Here is a 24,899-nt window from a genome sequence, read left to right on the forward strand (position 1 = left end):
TTTAATGACCGAGAATGGAGTTTTTGTGGACTGGAGGTGTCCAGTAAACTTGGCCACATTTGATTAGTAAACTGCAGTCCACTCAACCACCCATGCAATGTGGAAAAGTCAAATTAGGGGGGCTGATAATTACGAGGAGTGGAGACAATGGTTAAAAGAGGAAATTTATGCAAGGGAAAGGTCACCAAAGTGCTATGAGCCCATTACCACAAAATGGAATAAAAGTACAAGGTTCAATTCCACTTGCACAATTGCTCATTACCAGAAAATAGTTGGAGAGATTCACCAGGGTACCGAAGGACGAGCTAGATGCTACCAGAGTCTGCCTAGGGTGCCACTGAATTGCTATAGGTTGGGATTGTAGGTGCTATAAGAGGTGTTATAGGACTGGATACCATTGCTACAGGAGCACAAAAAAGAATCTACATGGATGAATTAAGAGGAGAAAATGATCTAGGTGGATATTGGTGGCCACCCGCCAATTCCACTTGGACCCCCACCATTGTTTCTTTCAGTTTTTCAGTTTCCTTAATTATAGCACAATTTACTATTTTTAGTAGTTTTTTCGGGTCCTAAACTTCCGGAGCCGTTTTGAGGCCCTAAACGACATTTTTGGGCAATCTACCGCCAACGATTTTTTGTGAAAATCATCTTTTTTGTCGTAGTCCTCGGAGAGATCTTTCTAATGTGGTATCATGCACGTCAAACAGAGATAATATGACCAAGACATGAGCTTGGGAAGTTGGCTGTCCAACTAACCCCAACGAGGCCCATAAACTCTTGGTGTTACATTTCCTTGGGTTAGGGTTTTCTCTTATTGCTTAATAATAAAAAGGCCCTTGAGCCTCATTGTAACACAGTTCAGAGGCATGTAGCCACAGAATCTCTTCTTAGAGATAAGCTACCATCGCTGAGCTAGTCTCATTTCCATACTGTTTGTAAGTATATTTCATTATTTGATATTAATCAAAGGAAGTGTTATTTTTGCTGCATCTCTGTATTTATGGTTATATCTGTAATTTGTTGTGTTCCTGTTTAAATTCAGATTAGTGGTATTAGAGCAGTCTTCTCTTTCTCTATTTTTCTTTTCATGTCCCCAATAGAGTCGAGATATAAGGAGTTAGGGATCGAACTGGTTGAACCTTTGCAAGACCAGCCTTATAAATCCCAACGTCCTCCCATGAAGGAAGAAAAGAAAAACGAGGGAGTAGGAGATCCTATCAAAATATTGCTCGAGGAGGCCCTCGAGAAACAAAGGAACATGATGATGGATAAATTTTCTCAGATCCTTCATTGGTTTCCCATCGGCGGCGCATCCACATCCAACAACCACTTTGGAGGTTCCACACCTTTTAAGGTACAAGTAAACTTTGACATTCCCATATTTGAGGGCCAAATATATGCAGACGCCGTAGATAAATCGTTGAATATGTTAGAAGGATATTTTTATGTTCATGATTTTTCCAGCCGAGAAAAGATTACTTTTTATCTTCTCAAAGCCGTCCCCCACGTCAAGGACTGGTGGGAAACCTATTGTGAGCAGAAGGATGAAAGTACGAACTCACTGTTTTTAGCCACTTCCACTTGGAATTCATTATGGGATGCCATCTGTTGTGGGGAAAAATTCCTATGCAGGACGATCCTATCCACCTAAGGTGTGACAGTGCCTTAGCAACAAACGAGTTCAACTATACTGGTTTCTTCCTTTATGAAATGTGAAAGAAGGGAGATCAATGGACTTACCGGTGTCTTCCGTTTGTCCCTCGATCCGATCTCTCTTCTCTTTGGGTGTTCACAACTACTTGCCTTCTTGCTTATCCAGCTTCAACTTCCTGCAAGATCACAAGAGAACAACTACTTGCGACAAGAGAACAACTACTTGCGACAAGAGAAGAACACTACACAAAGACAGATATTCACATTCATAACTAGTTTAGGATTAGAAATAAACCAAATACACTAATACATTCATACATCAAAATACATCAGCATATAGGAGAAACCAAGATAGCTTTATTGATGAATAACAAGGTTCAGGAAGAGATACAACCCAAAGGGCTCCAATCCAGCATCTCCTTCCCAGCAAATGGAATTCCTCTCTTTTCCCCCTTCAAAGCATTAAGCACCCAATGATTCCAGTCTCAAACCAACAACAATTCTTTGCAATAACAAAATTCCAGCCTTTAGATCTCATGGAGGAGAGATCCATATATAGATGTTTGGAGAGAGGATGAGTCAGCTTGAGATGTGACTAGTGTCCTCTCCCTCTATCAGTTCTTGAGTCCACTTGGAGGTTCTTGCTTCCACTTGGAGATTTGGAACCTCTTACTCATCACCAGTCGAATTCCCTGAGGCAAGTGTCATTTTGGAAGCTTCCTGGGTTTTGACACCTTGAGAAATGAGCCTGCCACTTGTCCACTCTCGTTCAGCGCAGGTAGCCAGTGTTCCAGTTGACATTCAACGCAGGTAGCCAGTGTTGGCTTTGACATTCAGCGCAAACAGCTAGTGTAGCCACTGAAATGATCCTGAATTGACTTGTTTTTGAGCAGTTTTCAGGTGGAGAACTTCTGTGAATTGCTGTGGTTTGTTAGCCTTGTTCCTCTAGGGGTAGGAACAACATGTTTAGGGACTTTGGATCCCTTAGATTATGGACATTTCATGCTCAATGCTGTAAGACACAAAAATGTCTATAACACCATCAAGGAGTAGTACTACCCTGTCAGGAGCTATGAGGACAAATACATAAAGTGGACCACACTGTGGCAGGGAAGGGACCAAGATGTGCCAGATTTTACCAATGTTTTTGATACCCTGTGCATGAAATTGGGCATCAAGGATTCTGAGAAACATTTGGTACTTAAGTACTGCGACGGCCTACATAGATACATCTAGGATGAGATGGAGTTCCTAGACATATCCTCACTTGGCACAACGTATCGATACACCGTCAAGATTGAGCAGAAATTTAAATAGAAGAAGCGAGATTTTAGATCCGTGAGTTCGAAACAAGGGAAAGGTGCCCCAAACCACATAACAAAGGACAAAGACAAGTGGGATGACCCAGGACAATCCGCCAAGGCCACAAGCAAAGGAAAACACTACAAAGTTGAAGAAGGACATGAGAAAGTGGTGTGAGTTCCATAAGAGCTCCACCCACAACACAATCAAGTGTTGGGTCAAACAATCACTGGTGGCCGAGTTGAAGGGTCCAAAATCAGATGCATGTTCCAAATTTGAGTCAGAACCCGACAAGGGGAATGAAAAGGGGAAGAAGATTATTTATGCGGAGCCCAACGCCACCGTCAACACCATAAAGATCAAGAAGGAGGAACCTGAAGATCCAAAGGAGGAGGAGCGTCTCTTCCACTCCTAGATGTGGGTGAAGGGTTTCCCACTATAGTTCGTTGTTGACAACGGGAGCCAAAAGAACCTCACTGCAGTAGAGGCCATGAAGTGACTGGGCTTATCGACCACATCACACTCACAACCGTACACCATCGGGTGGCTTCACTAAGGACGAGATCTGTGCGTGAGCCAACAATGCCGCCTTCCATACAACATCAAGCCCTTCACGAATGAGGTATTATGTGATGTTGCTCCCCTTGATGTTTGTGATGTATTATTAGGCTAGCCATACTTGTGGAAGTGACATGATGTGTATGAATCAAGGCCTTGTGTTGTTATTGTTACATTAGGAATTAAGTTGTACAGGATACCGGAGGTAGCCTCGCCTACTGCCATCTCTCTGGTTACTGCAAAACAATGGAGTAGACTAATTTCAAAAACCAGGAAATTTGTTTTCCTGATGATACGCCCTCAAGGAAAGAAGAAGAACGTGACGAAAACATCCAAACAAGGCCCCTCCACACGACAAAAAAATATGGACAAGGTCATGGAGGAGTACGAGGACATCTTCACCTCCCCCACAGGGGTGCCTCTGCACTATTAGGTCAAGCACTCCATCGATATGAACCCAGGTGCACCGTTACCCAATGGAACAATCTATAGACGCTCCATTCTGGAGAATGATGAATGAAGAGGAAAATTCCAGAGTTGCTGCAGAAAGGTCACATTCGGCCAAGTTCATTGCCCTGTGGGAGCCCGATCGTGTTGGTATAGAAGAAGGATGGGACTTGGAGACTCTGTATTGACTATCGGGTGCACAACAAGATCACTGTACAGAATAGGTACCCGATCTCGCAGATTGATTACCTTCTGGACCAACTCACGGGAGAAAAATATTTCAACAAGATTGACTTGAAGTCCGGATATCACTAGGTACCACTCGAACCCTCCGATGTGTGGAAGACTTGCTTTAAAGCCAAGGAGGGCCTTTTCGAATGGTTGGTTATGCCTTTCATGTTGGTGAATGCTCCTGCAACCTTCATGAGGCTCATGGATGACATCTTATGGCCATTCACCAACTCATTTGTAGTGGCATACTTGGATGACATCTTGATCTCCAGTTAGAGTTGGGAAGAGTACCTCCACCACATCTGACAAGCTCTCCAAACACTGCGGCAACACAAGCTATGTGCCAATTTGGAGAAATGTACTTTTGGCATGATCCAGGTTTAGTATCTGGGATACATTATTGATGAATGGGAGATGCAGGTGGATCCAGCTAAGATCCAAGTCATCCGGGATTGGCTAGCCCCAACCACTTTGACAGAGCTACGTAGCTTTTTGGGTCTTGCCAATTTCTACCGCAGGTTCGTGTTGCGGTTCCCTCATATCACTTGGCCCTTGAGTCAAGTCACCAAAGGAGGAGCGAAAGAAAAATTATTTTGGTCTGAATCTCAACATAAGGCATTCACATAATTGAAATATTGCCTTTGCTCTGCACCGGTGCTCACATTATCGGACTTGCAACAACCATTTGAGATTGAGACAGATGACTCTGACTATGCTATTGGGGCAGTCCTTACTCAACAAGGGCATCCAGTGGCATATCACAGTGAGAAACTTTTAGACACGGTCCAGAAGTATCCCACTTAAGATAAAGAGATGTATTCCATTATGCAGGCCTGTCGACAATGGAAGCATTACATTTTGGGGAAGGAAATAGTCATCCACACAAACCACCGACCCCTACAATTCATACAGATGCAAGGGAAGTTGTAGAATGATCGCCATTAGAAGTGGTCCACATAGTTGCAATAGTTCCATTTGAATATCAAGTATAAGAAGGGTAGCATAAATAATGTTGCAGACTGCCTCAGCTGACCACTGATCATGGCATTAACTACCGTGCTCAACTCTTGTGGGCATGAGACTTTTTCTTGGTCACTTCTCTACAAAAGCGACCCAGAATTCAACCACACATACCATATGCTCTTGCAGGGTCAACAAGTTCCAGGTTTTCACCTCCAGGATGTGCTGTTATGCCATATGGGACACCTTTGTGTTCCTTCAAGCGAGCGTGTGAAGATGATTTGGGAAGCGCATTACAGTCAGGCCGATGGGCATTTCGGGGTTGAGAAAATAGTGGCAATACTGCAAAAGTATTTCTATTGGCCGAATCTTTGACAGGATGTCGAGAAGTACATCAGATCATGCACTGCTTGCTCCATCACCAAACTGGCCATCAAGAAGCAAGGTCTCTATACTCTGCTACCTACCCCTAGTCGACCTTAGGAATCCATCTCCATGGATTACATGTTAGGACTTCCTTCTACTAAGCATGGCAATGACTGTGTTTTTTTGGTCGTCGACCGATTCTCTAAGATGGCCATTATGGCGGCTTGCAAAAGAGTATCACAGTAGAATCCACTACTAAACTCTTCCTTGAATGAGTGTGGGTACACTTTGGGATCCCACAGTCTATCATCTAATATCGGGACAACAGGTTCCTCAGTACATTTTGGTCCAGTCTCTAGTCAATGCTGGACAAAAAACTCACAAATTCCACATCTTTCCATCCCCAAACTAATGGCTAGATAGAGGTCGTCAACAGGATGACCATACACATTCTGCGCATGTACAACTCAAAGCATCCATGCACATGGAATGAGAGCCTCCTGTATGTCTAACATAGCTACAACCGGGCTCTCCATAGCTTGACTAGCCACAACCATTTTCAGGTGGGCTTGGAATTCCAGCCACTATGTCCCATTGATGTGGCCATACCAGTTGCAGCGACTCAGGGAGATTTGGCTGATGTCCAGTCCAAAGCCGATAAGGCAAAAAACTTCTTTGAGCACATTCAACACATCCGCCAATAGGTCCATGACATATTGGATAAAACCAATGCCAAGTACAAGCAATTACATGATCAGCATCGGGTGCCACATAAGTTCCAGGTGGGTGACAAAGTTTGGCTACATTTGCAGAAGGAGCGCCTCACTGGGCCCCACCGCAAGATTTGCCCGCTCTGATATGGGCCATACACCATCACCAAGGCTGTGGGAGATAATGATTTTGAGCTCAACATTCCTCGATTCCTTGGTGCCCTCCCAATGTTTAACATGGATCTCCTTCAGCCATACTTTCCACCATTACTAGACACATCCAACAATGCATAACAACTCACACCAATAGAGTTAAATCTAAATTGCCTGGAACACCTTGCAACTGATCAAATCATGGACATGCAGATCAAGAAAACTTTCCAGCAGAAGATCCAACTGTATCGAGTTTTCAAAGCAGGCCAACTCCTTCACCAGGGCAAGTGGTTCATAAGGGACCAAGTTCAATAAAAGTTTCCTCATCTCATGGAGAAACTCAACGCAATGGGGACCATTGCTTCCTAAGGGGGGAGGAATGATCTAGGTGGATATTGGTGGCCACCCGCCAATTCCACTTGGAACCCTACCATTATTTCTTCCAGTTTTTCAGTTTCCTTAATTATAGCACAATTTACTATTTTTAGCAGTTTTTCGGGTCGTAAACTTCCGAGGCCGTTTTGAGGCCCTAAACGACATTTTTTTGGCAATCTATCACTAACAATTTATTGATAAAATCATTTTTTTCATCGTATTCCTCAGAGAGATCTTTCCAATAGGGTATCATGCACATCAAACAAAGATAATATGAGCAAGTCACGAGCCCGGGAAGTTGGCTGTCCAACTAACCCCAACGGGGCCCATAAACTCTTGGTGTTACATCTCCTCTGGTTAGGGTTTTGGTTGTTTAGGGTTTTCTCTTATTGTTCAATAATAAAAAGGCTCTTGAGCCTCATTATAACGCAGTTCAGAGGCATGTAGCCACGACATCTCTTCTTAGAGATAAGATATCATCGTTGAGCTAGTCTCATTTCCATACTATTTGTAAGCATATTTCATTATTTGATATTAATCAAAGGAAGTGTTATTTTTGCTGCATCTCTATATTTATGGTTATAGATGTAATTTGTTGCTTTCCTGTTTAAATTTGGATCAGAAAAGGAGACAAAACCACCAGAAATTTTCCTCAGACCCCCATGAACATGAGAGAGTCATCTTGAAAAGGGTAAGTGGCCTCCTCCCTCTCTAATTTTCATACAATTGCATGAATAATTTTACTTATTATGGGTATCTTGTAGCAAGCCGTTGTGCAAAGTAATTTCCTTTGAAGATTTATTTCATCACATAAGAAATCAAGACGAGTCGAGGAAAGTTTTTACCATAGTTAAGGGTATCATTCTCTGACACAAAAAGAAAAACATTAGCCACTACCTTTGCACCCAAGACTATTTACAGGAAAATATTGAAAATCCCCCTCATATAAATTAGAGAAGGAGCAGTAGGAGCAATTGTTATAGCATCATTCAACACTCTTGTAGACTTGATGCTCTTTTATGGCCTTGGGCAGTGCCTTTTCCTACGCATACTTGACTTTATACTAGAAAAATAGTATCTTAAATTCCATACATGACTCTGCCCATACTAAATCATGTACATACGCGGGCCCCATAATACTATACTCACATATACCTTTTAAAATATGGAAAAATAAAATAAAATGTGCAGGAGACAAACCAATGATTTATAAAAATATGTATTTTATTAATAATGAATTGATTATATACAAGATGAGAGGTCTGGGCTTAAATACAACCCTACGTGTCTCTTGGTGAATGGACATTATGTTTGATCATGCCTTATGCCCTTAATTAACTAAAATACTTAATTTTTATATAAGATTGCCTTCCTCCAAGAAATATGGTTTTTCCTCAAAGCATATATAACAAAGGATGTTGTTGACGAAACACTTCAGTTTCCTAAGAAGCTTCTTCTTCTGGTAAGTCCTTCCACTTGATCAAGTACTCTTTGATTACTCGTGATCAGAGCTTCTTTTCCCTCGTGGATATGATACCTTCTTGTTCTAAAATGACCCTTCCTTCATCATCTAAGGATGGAAGCATTGTTTGTGTTGATTGATGGTCACCAAGTGCCCTTTTAAGGCAGGATACATGGAAGACATTGTGAACACAACTTTTATCCAGAAGGCTTAAACTATATGAAACTTGGATGATATTTTTGTTTATTTGGTATGGTCCATAGAACTTTGGTGCCAGTTTATTTCTTCCTTTTTGTTTTAAGGACATCTATTTGTATGGCTGGAGCTTGACAAATACCCATTATCCAACTTCAAATTCTCTCTCAGTTTTGTTTCGGTTAGCTTGCTGCTTCATATGTTTTCTTGAATTATTTAAATTTTCTTTTAGAGTTTGAACGATTTTTTGGGTTTCTTCTAGTTGGTTTTTAACAGTCGGTAGATTTGTCTGGATTGTAGCTAGATCCTTCCATTTTGGAGGTTCATACCCATACAAAGCTTGGAGTGGAGACATTTTTGCTGATGTATGGTAAGTAGAATTATACCACCATTCAACGAGATGCAACCATTGAACCCACTTATTTTATTTTTTTGTAGCGTAACAACATAGGTAGGCTTCCAAAAATTTATTGACAACCTCTGTTTGTCTATCTATTTGAGGGTGGTAAGCGGAACTCATATTTAGGTAGGTTCCTATATGGTTTAACAATTCCTTCCAGAAATTACCCTTAAATCTGGCATCTCTATCATTCACAATGACCTTCAAAAACCCTTGTAATTTATAAATATTTTTGAAAAATATCACAATGATTTGTTTAGCTGAGTTTGATTTCTTCATTGCAATAAAGTGATCATATTTGGTTAGTCTGTCGACTACTATGGAAATCTTATCCTTGCCATTGGATATAGGTAACCCTTCAATAAATTCCATTGATATTTCTTCCCATTTCTAATTCAGAATGTTTAAGGGGTGAAGTAATCCTGGTGTCATAATATTTTCACTTTTATTTCTTTGACATTTGTCACATTCTACTACATATTTCTGAATATCGCGACTCATTCCCTTCCAAAATAATGATTGACTTCCATTGTAGTAAGTTTTAAAGAATCCTACATGTCTGGCTGACAGTGAATCATGTGACTCCTTGAGTATCTTGGATTTAAACTTGGAGTTTGAATTCAGATAGATTCTTCCTTTGTACCATAGAATATCGTTCTTCCATTCAAATTTTGAGTTGTCTAGAAGGTTATTGATTATCGCAGTTATTTCTGGATCCTTAGCATACTCACTTCGAATCTCATTAAGCCATTCAAGAACAACAACTGAGATTGCAAGTAATGTTGGTTCTTCATCCTTCCTAGACAAGGCATCTGATACTATAATGTCTTTTCCCTTTTTATGTAGTATCTCCATATCAAAGGTGGCAATTTTTTCAATCCATTTTTTTTGTTCTTCAGAAAGTGTTTTTTGTTGAAGGAGGTACTAGAGACTGTTATTGTCTGTTTGAATGGATTGCTCACTTCCCAAAATATATTGTCTCCACTTGGCCAATGCGTGCACAATAATGAGCATTTCCTTGTTGTATGTGGATTTAATACGTTCTCATTTATTGAGCTTCTTACTTTCAAAAGCTATTGGATGCTCCTCTTGCATTAACACTGCACTTATACTGAACCTGGAAGCATCACACTCAATGATAAATGGTTTAGAGAAATCTGGAGTTGCCAATACCGGGGCGTTAGACATAGCTTCCTTCAATTATTCAAAACACATTCCTGCTTCCTCATTCCATTGAAATGAATTCTTCTTTAGAAGGTTTGTTAGAGGTGTAGTTATATGTGCATATTTTTAAATAATCTTTGGTAATATCCCGTCAATCCTAAGAACCCTATAGAGTTTGAAGATTGCCCAACCATGACATCCTTTTTGCCCAATAATCCTCTCTTTTTCATATATATGCACCACTTAATAAAGCCATATCTCCAAGGTTTTGATGAAGGTATGCATTAGTATGTTTTCTTGTTCATATTCAGCTGAATACCCTATTTTTTTAATTAAAGTTGCAATTAGCTACTGAATTGACTTGTTTCCGCAGCTAGTCCAGGATTTCATAGCTTCCTTCATTGTTTGCGAGGTTTCAGAGCTCCAGTTCAGTAACGAAAGGTGTGGATGGATAGAAGGTGATTCCCTCATGAATACCTTCCTATTCACTCGAAACCATTTTCCAAAGGTGGCACATGAGATCGTGGTCAAACCCCGAGTCAACCGTCAAATTAACGCAACACAGAGCTGAGATAAGCTGAAACCTTATCGTTTTGCTTTCGAAATAGCAAAATGATGGTTTCACGATATAAGATTAGATAGGGTTAAGAGATATTAGGCTTAGAATTCTCATACAGTTATGCAAAAGACATGTTATAAATTTAATGGCCGCATTGGTATTTGGGTGAGCACTGTATGAAATGTTTTCTAAACAATTTATGATTTCCATGTGAATGAATTTGGTTTTTGTGTGCAAGTATTGTACTGGTTTAAAGCTCTGAATTGCTATGTGGAGGGCCCCTGCAATTAGTGTCAGGTTTTGATCGAATGCAATCTGATTTCTTTCAATTATTCAATTACTATGTAATATGCTGTATATTGATTTCAAGTCGTTACTTGCATAAGAATTCTACTTTGCTTTATACCTAGATTAGACTACTGTTTACTTTTATTTATACCTGGTATTGCATAGTTATTTTATGTGCTTATTATCCAACATAATTGAGTGTGTTCAATTCAGAAATGTTGCTTGGATTATAGTGCTTGAACAAAAATTGAACAAGTGAGAAGACTTCTCCTAAAACAATTGAGTTCAAAAGTAGTTCCTTCATAGATGCTAGAGTAAGATTCTATTTTACACTTAGAAGATTAGGAGCTGCAGCAAGAGGTTTAAAATCAAACTCCAAACAACTTAACATAAGTAAAACCACCCTCACATCATCCACAAATTGATTGAACAACGATTGATTCCTAGGAAAATTATCCTTAAGAATGACAACATTAGTTCAACTAACAACATTACCTCCACCCTCGGACTAGACTGTGACAAATACAGAACGCCATACTAAGGTAGCTTCTAAAAACATATTGTGCACCTATACTTCATTAGTCTACGCACCCTGGTTGACAATTTATGATTTCTAATTCCAGGACATTGAATTGACCAAACATTTTCGTGCTGTTGTCAGGGAAGGATAATTAGAAGCCATAAAAAAAACAACAAACAAAACCATCATTAATTTAAAAACATGACATGCATAGGGATAGAGACTCTAGAGGTAGATTTGTAGGATGAGGAAGAAGTTTAATTCCCACAATTCCACTCACTCCACCATGATTTCGAGATTTGACACCACCTACTCAAACCCAAATTCCATTTAGGGGACGACAAAGACTTCGTGAAGTCTCAAGATCGAAAATTCAATCCAAAACTTCACCTACTTCCTCTACTGAGGTTGTAATTGAAGAAAATCCTACATCCCCAACCATAGGAGTAATCATTCTGTCCTCCACTGGTGAACAAATCGAGGGAGAAGAATTAGAAATTCCCAGTGAAGAGGAGGGATTGGAAAATTATTCTGAACAACCATTGATAGAGGAACCAAAAAGATTAGAAGAACACTATATTAGTTCCGAAGAATATATCATGGTTGAAGAAGAAGGAGAAGTACATAATTTCCATGGTGAAGAGGATAGGATTGGAGGCAGAGGAAGAGGAAGAGGTAGAGGTAGAGGAGCGGGTAGAGGTAGGGGGAATCAAGATATTTCGGGATTCCATATCCTTGATGAGGATACAACCCTCACAATGAAGAATATATCACCCTCGATTCTTCCTAATTTCCATGGGAAAAGAAATGAGGATCCAAAGACATTTCTCTTTGAATTTGAAGTATTGTGCAGATCATATGACTATCTGCATGATTCTCAAAAGTTGAAATTATTCCTTGCCACATTAAAAGACTCAGCATTAAATTGGTTTATGAGTTTGGGAGTGCATTTTATAGCAACATGGGCACAGATGAAGGAGGCTTTCTTGGGAAAGTACAAAGATTATTGTATGCCTAGCAACCTTAAGGATGAAGTCTTCAAGATGACACAAAAAGAAGATGAGAATCTTGAAGACTTAGTAGAAATATTTGTTTATAATGTTAAAAGAGAAAAAATGGATAATTTGGATGAAGAAACCTTAAAAGCTCTTTTACTCAGAGCTGTTAAAGATGAATGGATCTATCTACTTAACCTAACAGGGAAAGGAGATATCTCCCAACTCCCATTTGAAAATATTTATGATTTGTGTGTACATATCTCAAGGGTCAAAGCAAGAGTTGGAAAGAGTCCTAGAGACCATCTCTTATCAAGAATAAACAAGTCTGCAGCTGGAGCAGTTAGTAGGGCATAAATAGGGAACTTGCTTGATACCTTTAAGATAGATATTTTAGGGAGCTTAAGTGAAAAAATAGACACCCTTAAAATACAGAACAAGAAAAATTCCGAAAATGATGCATTATCTATCTTCTATCCCAAATGTCAGAAGAAACATGCTCTGAGAGAATGTCCCTTAGACTCAAAAGTCATAGAAACCTGTGTCATATGTGTGGATAATCATGATACAAAGGAATGTCCATCCTTACCAAGTCTCAAGGCTGTATTCAATGATGAAGGAATCTCAGAACCAGTAGACCCTCTATACTTTTTAGCTAAAATACCACGAAAAACCCCCAACCAAATCAACCACAAGGATTTAGACCACAACAATTTGCCCAATATTCACAAAGTAATTAGAATCCAACTTCGCAGTCTTGGGCTCTGCCACAATCACAACCTTGGAATCAAGGATGGCAAAATCCTTATGGAGCCTATGCTCAATATAAAAAATACTCGCCATCCTATATTCCAACACAGTTCTTAACCCTGTCCAATCAAATTCCTAAAACTAATCAATTACCACAAGTCCCAGTACAAAGTCAAAATTTGCAACTTTCCCTACCATTTCCACAAAAATCAAATCAACTACCTGCTCAACCACTTCCAAATCCTAATAATAACGTACCACAACAACCAGTATACAACATGAAGGGTCAGAATCCTCAAACTTATGTAATAACCCCACTAGACCTGAACAATGTTCAATTGAGTTGTAGAAGGGTATTACCAAAAACCCTTCCGTTGTCATTCAGAAAACAAAATCGGATCTTCAAAAACATAAGAATCAATCAAAAGAAGGAGAGACCTCTCTTCCACAAAAAGAAACTAGACAAACAAAAGAAATTCCAATAAATACTCCTATCATAGAACAACCTTCAATATCAGTTAAGCCACCTTTCCCAGAAAGATTAAAAATCGATGGAGTAGAGAAACAAATTATCTTGCTTGATTATAATATGATGGATGAATTGAGAAATGTCTGTATTAAGATTCCTTTATTGCAAGCCATAAAATAAATACCAATTTTTGCAAAAACAATTAAGGAATTAAGTACACAATGATCAGGAAGAAAAAGAAAAGATATAAAAAAATTTCAGTTAGTCGGAACTATTGCAGACATTATGATGGGAAAAATGATAATCCAAAAGTATTTGGACCCAAGAAGTCCCATTGTAAAAATTCACATCAATGGAACTGAAATGCCAAACACACTGATTGACCTAGTAGCGACTATAAACATAATGAGCAAACAGGTGATGGATACACTTAGGCTTCCTAATCTTCAATACACACCAACTTTGTTGCAATTAGTAGATAGATCTGTTATTAAACCAGATGGTGTGTTAGAGGATGTTTGCGTATCCTTAGATTCTTGGGAATATCCTGTTGATTTCATGGTCTTAACACCCAAGAGCAATCTAGGATGACATCCCTTAATTCTAGGAAGACCTTGGTTAGCCACAACAGATTCTTTCATCGGCTGTAGGTCAGGAGATATGCTTATCTCAGATGGAAATTCTACAAATAAATTTACATTATACCCCCCTGCAAGAACAACAATAGATACAGAAACTGAAGAATGGATAGAAGATGGAGAAGACATCCAACTTATTTTTGTCACTGAACAAGTAAAAGAGGAAGACAAACTTTTAAACTTGTTAGAAAATAATGAATCTTCCTCACATTATGAGTGTAGTTGAAATGAATATCTCTCCTCTAAACAAGTATCATTGTTTTCCATGGATAAATTTGGGAATTCCTCGATAGAAATCTTTCCATGAAAAACCTTAAATACCAATGAAAACTTGGAAGACATTCAAAATAAACAATTGATATAAATTTACAGAAACATTCTTCTGCTTTTGCATGGGAATATACTGACATGAGAGGGATTGATCCTAAAACTTGCATACATCATATCTACATTGAACAAAATGCAAGACCAATTAGACAACCTCAACGAAGAATGAACCCAAATCTTAAAGAAATTGTTAAAGAAGAATTGCAGAAATTATTGAATGTAAATTTTATTTATCCAATATCTGATAGTCAGTGGGTTTCACCCCTGGTAATCATCCCTAAAAAAGATGGAAAATGGAGAGTATGCATCGATTACAGGGAATTGAATAAAGCAACATTAAAAGACCACTTTCCCCTACCTTTCATAGATCAGGTCTTAGACACTCTAACAAGAAAAATATATTTTTCCTTCCTGGATGGGTTTAGTGGATACAACCAGATTCAAGCGGCCCCTGAAGATCAGGATAAAACCACATTCACTTGTCCATGGGAAACTTATGCTTACCGAGTACTTCCCTTTGGGTTATGTAATTCTCTTGCAACATTCCAAAGGGAAGTCCTTTGCATTTTCTTTGACCTTATCCATGATTGTGTGGAGGTATACATGGATGATTTCACAGTCTATGGGGATTCTTTCAGTGAAGCACTAGGGAACCCAGAGAAAGTTTTAATAAGATGTCAAGTAACAAACCTCCCATTAAGCCATGAAAAATGTTTCAAGATGTTTAACGAAGGAATTGTTTTAGGTCACCATATTTATGGAGATGGAATTAATGTAGACTCATCTAAGGTAGAAGTCATTTCCAAGTTATCAGTGCCAAGTTGTCATAAGAACATCAGAAGTTTTCTCCATTTTACCAGATATTATATAATATTTATAGAAAACTTCAAAAATATTGCATCTCCACTCTTTAAACTACTCACGAAAGACTGTGAATTCAGTTGGGATACCGAATGTCAGTTGCCTTTGAAACATTGAAAAAGAGAATTTCTGAAGCACCCATCTTAAAAGGTCCTAACTGGAAATTACCTTTCCATATCTCAACAGATGCTTTAGATTCAGCCTTAGGAGTTGTTTTGGGACAAAAAGATCTCACTCCTTATGCCATTTGTTATACCAGTAAAAATTTAACCCCTGTAGAGTTAAATTATACTGTAACCGAGAAGGAGTTATTAGCTGTGATTCATGTCATTAATAAGTTCAGACATTATATAACTGGCTATAAACTTTTGTCCACACATAACATTCTTCCATTAGATACTTAGTGAATAAATTGGTCACTAATGGAAGAATAACCAGATGGATGCTACTTTTACAAGAATTTAACATAACCATTCTAGATAGGCCAGGAAAACAAAACACAATTGCCGATTTTCTATCTAGAATACAAAATGAAAACAATGATCAACCCATAGAAGATAAATTTCTTGATGGATATATTTTTGCAATATCTACTAAATCACCTTGGTATGCAAATATCACTAATTATTTGGCCACATGAAAAATTCCATTTCATTTAACCCCCAGAGAAAAAAGAAGAATAGTCCACAATAACACATCCTACTCATGGATAAATGAAGAATTGTATAAGACGGGACCAGACCTCATCATCAAAAGATGTGTTCAGGAGGACGAAATACTAGAGATACTAAAAGCTTGTCACAATGAGCCATGTGGAGGACATTTTTATGACAGAAGAACCGCTTACAAAATCTTGCTTTTAGGATATTATTGGCCTTCAATTTTCAGGGACACCAAGGAATATGTTAAGAGATGCGACAATTGTCAGAGAATGGGCAAACCTACTCTTTCAAATGAGATGCCATTGCAACCATAGGTACTTATCGAACCATTTGAAAAATTGGCACTAGATTTTGTTGGAACAATAAGTCCACCTTCAAAGCAAAAGAAGTATATTTTGGTATGTACTGATTATGTCACTAAATGGGTAGAAGCTAAAGCACTTCCTTTTGCTACTGAAAATACTATAGTTTCATTTCTTTTTGAGGATATTTTTACTCGCTTTGGTGTGCTAAGAGAAATTGTAACAAATCAAGGGACACAGTTCATATCCAGACTAGTGTAGAAGCTTGTGGACCAATACAACATAAAACATCGGAAGTCAACTCCATATCATCCACAAGACAATGGACAAGTTGAGTCCACAAATAAAGTGATTGAAGCTATCCTTACAAAGACTGTACATCTACATAGGAAAGATTGGGTGGAAAAACTTCCAGAAGCCTTATGGGCCTATAGGACTACATGGAGGAACACTACAATGCATACTCCCTGTAAACTTGTCTATGGGAAGTAAGTCTTACTTCAAATAAAGTTCCAGATCCAAACCTATAAGACAACACTCCAGTTAGATCTTGACTTGTTAGAAGCCTAGAAGCAAAGGATGACACAATTAAATAAACTTGATGAGATTAGACAAGAAGCCTTTCAGAGGACCAGCTTAGTGCAACAACAAAGGTCAAGATGGAATGATAAGTATATTAAAGAGAGGAAGTTTCATACGGGAGATTGGGCATTGATTTTTGATTCAAAATTCAAAAATTTTCAAGGGAAATTCAAACCCATTGGCTTGGACCTTATGAGGTTGAGAATATCTTTGATAATGGTGCAATTAGAATTAGAACTATTGATGAAGAAAGAACTCCTCTATTAGTAAATGGACATCGACTCAAGCTTTATTAGAAACCATTAACAAGAGAGGAATTTGTCAAAATATTCTAGGATAATTCAGAACTGAAGATGGTCAAGAAGAATTCTTCTTCTTTTCCACCTTAGAAATTTTCATTCAGTTTGTTTTTAATTAAAAAAAAGAAAAAAAAAGAAAAAAGAGAGGAAAAAATAAAAAATATATATAACAAAATATAATAAATAAATTATATTTGTATATATGCATACTATATATATATATATATATATATATATATTTGTATAAACATGAAAACCAACATGTTGTTGGCATGTTTATACAGAAAATTTAAAGTGAAAACCAATTTATTGGCACTTCAAATTTTCTTTTGAAAAAAAAAATATAATAAAGCTCATCTACTAAAGTTTTCTTTCTCTTAAGTTGCAGAAATAACAACTTTCTGCAGCTCGTCCAACTTTTTGTGGCTTGGACAAGTTTCCTCAGCCAAACGAATTTTTGCAGCCTAATAATTTTAAAGACTACAAGAATGCTTGGTGATCTAGATTAAAGGACAATTGACAACGATGCACCTGCAAAAGATCAAAGGACAACAAAAGAGTTTAGCAACAGAAAATTAAAGGTACGTGTTGCTTTGATTTAACAATAGGGAAATATATATGGCATGTATGAATAAGAAAATATAGTACTAAAGTGCAATCATTATAACCTAAGGGTAATGGTCGTTTAACAAAATATCATATGCCACCACTCTAGAAGTCATATCACGACCTTGCACCAAATATGCCAACTTAATTACCAAATCATAAGTTTGAATGTGCCCAACGGTCGAATCCATTTCCATAATCCTTTTGATAACCCATCCATTCATCCCTGTTCCTACGCTCCTCTATTCGTTCACCATCACTCCATCTTTCTGCCTGTTAGCAAACCCCACCAGTCCCATTTTCCTGTCAAGGTAACCAATCTTCAAGGTGAAGAATCCTTCAGAATGGGGGTAATTGTTCGAATAGAGCCAGCAGGGAAGCAATTCCTAGAAGGGTACCCACAAACTAGGGAGCTGCTGCAAAGAAGACAATGGTTGCAGTTCATTGAGAAGTTTAGTGGTTTCCACAAAGAGGTAACCAAGACATTCACATGTTCCTTCGATGGAATGGAGGCCGAAATTGGGGATATCAAGCTCACAGTAATGGAGTCTATGATCGCTGAGGCCACCGAGTTGCCAAGGCATGGAGAAAAATGGTTTAAAAACAGAGGGATTGATAGTGAAGACTGGAGGGTTTTTCTTAAGAATCCAAGCATGGACACGATGGTCTACAAGAAAGGTATTCCAAGCTCTGCTCTTAAAGGTAAATGGAGAAACTTATTGCTTGTGCTGCAGAAGTTTATCACTTATGAGGGTATGTTTGGACAGATGTACTTTTATCATATTAGAATGATGATGCACTTCCTAGAGGATCATCAGATCAATCTTCCCTATTTTCTCTTGAATAGCCTCAGGGGATGACTGGGAAAGTTTGTTGATAAGGAATCATTTCAAGGAAATATCCCTAGAAAAACCAAGTAGTAGCAGGACCCTCAAGGGGAGAAAAAGAACCATAGAAATGACAAAAGAATAGGCACCTCAAACTCAGATAGAGGTAACAGAAGAAGAGCACCCCATAGTAAAGATTTTGCAGAGAATGAAGAGGGTAAACCCTAGAAGAAAGAAAGCTATCCCAAGAAAGGAAGAAATCTCACGAATTGAAACCTCTCCTCTAAAAGGAAAATCAAAGGATAAAAGGAGGAAAGTGCAGAAAACACAAACCCCAAGGTTGAGAAGAAGCACAAGGTTGAGCACAACTCAACAATCCACACCAAAAATTACGGAATACATCAACCTAGAGGAAAATAAGCTGACTGAAGAAGAGCCAACAGAAAAAACTCCGACATAGATTGAACCAATAGAGGATGAGCCAATTGGAAGCCCTGGGGATTCTCCAAAGGGTCACCAAGATCATCACCACAACCTTATAGCTCACCTCTAGAGAGCAGGAAATATATGACTACATAGAATCATTGGAAAGGAAGGCGAAAACAACAAAGGAAACAATACAGAGCCCTGGAAAAGGAAGCAACCAGGTAAATGAACAACCGACCTCAAACATCTTAAAGCAGGAGATCTTTGAACTCGAAACATTGAATAGATATCTTAAAAATGAAAATCAAGCCCTAAATACACAGAGTGAAATACAGATCACCAAGAGTGATAATTTAATCTTACATCTAAGCCTGTGGTATAAGAAAAACAAGAAGCTGAAGAAGGAGAATAGAATTATGCAGAGAGAGATAATCAGTTTAAAGTACAAAATCCTAATGAGGAATCCTAGAACTCCAATTTCTGCCAGAAAGAAGAAAGCAGTGAAAAATGGAAATAACAAACAAGAGACACAAGTAGAAGACAAAGAAGAAGTGTATGAGGACATACAAAATCTCCAGTTTGGGGGAATGTAGATTCTGAAGATTTCCCTACCATGACATCCTTTTTGCCCAAAATCCTCTCTTTTTCATATATATGCACCACTTAATAAAGCCATAACTCCAAGGTTTTGATGAAGGCATGCATTAGTATGTTTTCTTGTTCATATTCAGCTGAATACCCTATTGTTTTAATTAAAGTTGCAATTAGCTACCGAATTGACCTGTTTCCGCAGCTAGTCCAGGATTCCGTAGCTATCTTCATTGTTCGCGAGGTTTCTGAGCTTCAGTTCAGTAACGAAAGGTGCGTATAGATAGAAGGCGATTCCCTCATGAATACCTTCCTATTCACTCGAAACCATTTTCCAAAGGTGGCACAGGAGATCGCGGTCAAACCTCGAGTCAACTGTCAAATTAACGCAACACAAAGCCGAGATAAGCTGAAACCTTATCGTTTTGCTTTCGAAATAGAAAAATGACGGTTTCACGATATAAGATTAGATAGGGTTAAGAGATATTAGGCTTAGAATTCTCATATAGTTATGCAAAAGACATGTTATAAATTCAATGGCCGCACTGGTATTTGGGTGTGCGCCATATGAAATGTTTTCTGAACAATTTATGATTTCCGTGTGAATGAATTTGGTTTTTGTGTGCAAGTATTGTACTGGTTTAAAGCTCTGAACTGCTATGTGGAGGGCCCCTACAATCAGTGTCAAGTTTTGATCGAATGCAATCTGATTTCATTCAATTATTCAATCTCTTGTGTGAATATGATGTATAATGATTTCAAATCATTACCTGCATAAGAGTTCTTATTTGCTTTATACCTAGATTAGACTGTTGTTTACTTTGCTTTATACCTGGTACTGTACAATTATTTTCTTTGCTTATTATCCAGCATAATTGAGTGTGTCCAATTTAGAAATGTTGCCTGGATTACAGTGCTTGAACAGAAATTGAACAAGTGAGAAGACTTCTCCTATAACAATTGAGTTCAAAACTAATTCCTTCATAGATTAAGATTCTATTTTACACTTAGAAGATTAGGAGCTGCAGCAAGAGGTTTAAAATCAAACTCCAAACAACTTAACATAAGTAAAACCACCCTCACATCATCCAGAAATTGATTGAACAACGATTGATTCCTAGGAAACTTATCCTTAAGAATGACAACATTAGTTCAACTAACAACATCACCTCCACCCTCAGACTAGATTGTGACAAATACATAACAACATACTAAGCTAGCTTCTAAGCACATATTGTGCACTTATACTTCGTCAGTCTACGCACCCTGGTTGACAATTTATGATTGCCAATTCAAGGACACTGAATTGACCAAACAAACCCTCTTAGCTTGGATATAGTAACAGGTTTGGTCCATTCCTTTATAGCCTTGATTTTATTAGGGTCCACTTTTACTCTTTCATGGGATATTATGTGTCCGAGATATTCTACTTCTTCCTTCCCAAAGGTGCATTTGGATTTCTTGGCATAGAACTGATGCTCTTCCAGTAGTGTAAGAACTTTATCCAGATGTTGTAGGTGCTCCTTCCAAGTTTTACTGTAAATTAAAATATCATCAAAGAATACTAATACAAACTTCCTAAGATATGGATGGAATAACTCGTTCATAGTGGCTTGGAATGTTGCTGGTGCATTGGTTAACCGAAAGGGCATTACTTTAAATTCATAGTGACCTTTGTGTGTTTGGAACACAGTTTTTGGTATGTCTTCCAACCAGATTCTGATTTGGTAATATCCTAACCTTAAGTCCAATTTTGAGAAGTATTTTGTGCCATGTAGTTCGTCCAACATTTCATCAATAAAGGGAATTGGGAATTTGTTTTTAATCATTATTTTGTTTAATCCTCTATATTCAATGCATAGCCTAAACGATCCATCCTTCTTCCTTACCAATACAACTGGAGAAGCATACTGACTCTTAATTTTTTAGATGATTCCACATTTTAAAAGGTCTTGAATTACTCTCTCAATTTCAGTCTTTTGGTGATGTGGATATCGATACGGTTTGATGTTGGCAGGGTCTATTCCTGCTTTGACTTCTATTGTATGCTCAATTTCCCTGTTAGGAGACATTTTCATGGGCAAGTCTTGGAATATTTTTTCGTGCTTCTGAATTAGCTCTTATGCTTTTGGTGACTCTTCATTGATCACTTTTGCAGATAACATTTCTAATTGGTGACATTGTACTACATAGGTTGGTGCTCCTTTTCGACTCATTTTCATCATCTAGGATGACGACATGATTTGATTTTCTGGTGCTTGGAATCCATATAACTTGTACCTCTGCTCTTCCCGTTTAAACTGCTTTTGATGGGTGGCAGAGTAAGTCCCTAGAGTTCGTAGCCATTGGATACCTAAGACCACAACTACTCCTCGTAATGGTATAGTATAGAATGAAGATTCTAAATTAAAGCCTTGAATATGCAATTTGACCTTATGGAATTTCCCTACCTTTTCAATCTTCTTACCGTCGGGTACCATCACCTTCATGTTGGGCATGGGAAATGTGAAAATATTGAGTCTTAAAAATTGTGGTGCTACCGGTGTCGATGAGAACCATCACATTGTTCTTCTTGATATGTCTTGTTAGCGCTTGAAATTTCACCTCAGGCTGAGAAAGGTAAACCTCAAGGCTACATCAAACCATTTAGCCTCGTAGCTAGCCCTACGGGGCAGGAGAAGGCTCTCTCCGGTCAATCTCGGCAGATCTTCAATGGGATGAGATGACCAACAAGGTAACACTGATATTAGGCTAGTAAACTGATTAAAAAGGTTGATTTGGGGTTTTTTTGGGTTTTTGGTGGCAAATTGAGGAATTGCAATTTTGGGTGCGGGGATTTGACACAGTTTCTGCAATGGGTTCTTTGGGGCGAGGTAGGAGACCGTATTGATGCCTTTGATTGAGGTGAGTGGATGGAAAAGACCGGTGAGGAGCTAAGGAGAGCAAATAATACTTTGAATTCTCCTTAAACAGTAGAAAACATAGAAATTAAACAAATTTAAAAGCAGAGCATGGCAAGCATGAATTCTTACTTTAACACTTCATTTGTTTAATATGCAGAAGGAAAGAAAGGAGATGAATCACATAACGCACTTACAAGAACATTAAGAAGCACTCCATCAATACATGAAACCACAAGAATCCCAAAAAGGACTGCAAAACCCTGGTCTTCCTTAGCCAAAAATTGCAGAGATACAAGTGAAATAATACAATGATAGCTTCTCCCTCAAGAGTCCAACCATGAAAATGAGCAAGAAAGTACATAATATAGATGATCTAACCTCTTTCCCTACCTCCATGGGTCGATCTCACTATCCTAGGAGCTGTTTCAACCACTTCTAAACTAAGCACTACAATCTAGGCAGTCAAAACAACTTGCCTCTATAAACTTGGAAACCAATTCATACATTAAATTTTTACCCTTTTCATAAATGAATCTTCTAGAAGAGTTACAAAAGGGTAAAAGTGTCTAAAAAGTGTCACAATTACATCAAAGAGGACCATCATTAACCTCAAAAAGTAAAAAAGAGTCAAATCTGCGTTTTCTGGGCTGAACAATGCATTTCTGGACAAAACTGCCTGACGGGTCGCGCCCCCCTGCCTGACGGGTCGCGCCCCTTTGGAGCCCTGTTTGAGGCACTTGCAGGTGGCCAAATTGAGCAAACGTGGGCTTGTTGGAAAGGTCTATGAGTCTACTTTCCAACCTAACTGGAATTTTTGAAGTTGGAGGTCATTTTCCCTGTCAAAACTTAATTCTCCCAAAACTGGTTTCTGCAACTCAAAAAAGGGGCAGAAAGTCAAATTTTGCATGTATTTTAACCTTCTGGAGGCCCAAAACTCCATAAAAACTCAAGTCCATCCATAGGCATATGTAATTTTGCATGAAAAATCTAGAAATTCTGAGTTTTTGCAAAAAGGAGTTGCCATGACAAAGGGTCTCACCGGGGGTGAGACCCGTTAAAGAGCCAAAACCTGTAGATTACCAAAAAATGCCAAAATTACCCTAAATTCTCAAAAAATTTTGGGATTTGAGCTGTGGCTAGGCTATTGAGTGCCATGATCCTTGAGTGAAGCCTCAGCCAAGATACGGAGGGGATTTGGCTTCTTTCTCCATTTTAGAGCCTCGGTCAACCGCCTTTGAAACATTTTCATTTTGGCCTTGCACACATGCATCCTCGCCCAATAGTGATTTTTCATATTCCTCAGCAACTTTTTCTCTTGGTTGGCCTTAGCCAATAGCTTCTCTAAGTGTGCATTCACCTGGATGAGCATAGACTCTCGGTCAGCAGGCAATGGATCATCGAGTCTTCTTCGGTTCAAGACTCGGTCACTACGAATCCTCCATAGCTCATCAAGTACTTTCTCCTCCTCCAACTGTTTGTTGCGCTGTTCCAGGTAAGTGATGGTCCATTGGGCACCCTCAAATCTCCTCTGCAAAGCATCATTTTCAGCTCTAAGATGCTGAATGATCTTCTTTGCCTCTCGACTAGGAGAACTGACCTCAAGATCAATGACCTCGGTGTCTGGGACTCCAGATGGACCCTCATGGATCATGGGCTGTTTGCCCCTCTGTGCTGCATTTGCTGATGAAGAAAACGAGGCCCCTTCCACCTAATGTGGAGATAACACTCGCTGAGCTGATGATGAAGGCGAGATCCCTTCCACCTGCTGTGGAGATAGTACTCGCCTGGCTGCTGCAAATAAGGCCCTTGGGCCTTTCTGATAGGTGACCAGAGGTGTGGAGCTGACATGTCGAGTGACCGGAATATCAGGCTGCTGAGATGGTCCTCCCTCCTCCTGAATGACCTCAGGATGTGGCTGAGGTGGTGCTGTGAAAAACTCACGAGAGATGAACTCCTCCCATGAGATGCCCTGCTGAGTCAATTGATGCAAGACTATGAGCTGAATCAAACCATAATGACATAGGCTCCTGTACTGCTGGGCCGGGGTCTTCCTCTGCAACATGGGCACCATCTTTTGAATGTTCTGAAAGAAGAAAACCGTGATGTTCATCATCCTCACTCGGGTGAAGTGCATCAAGAGGCGAATGTGATATGAGTACACCTGTGAAAATCTGCCCTCACAGGTAAAATAGTGCATAATAAGCCTCATGATGGGAGCATACTCACTCCGGAGAAATCTGAATGGAAAAACACCCGCCAAATGTCTCATGAATGGTGGCCGGACATAAGGCTCAAAGTGAATAGTATCTAGCATCTTG

The sequence above is a fragment of the Pinus tabuliformis genome, chromosome X (genome assembly GCF_031772625.1).
Source record: "Pinus tabuliformis cultivar Carrire ecotype Pingquan chromosome X, CPIR1, whole genome shotgun sequence".
Classification (NCBI taxonomy): Eukaryota; Viridiplantae; Streptophyta; class Pinopsida; order Pinales; family Pinaceae; genus Pinus; species Pinus tabuliformis.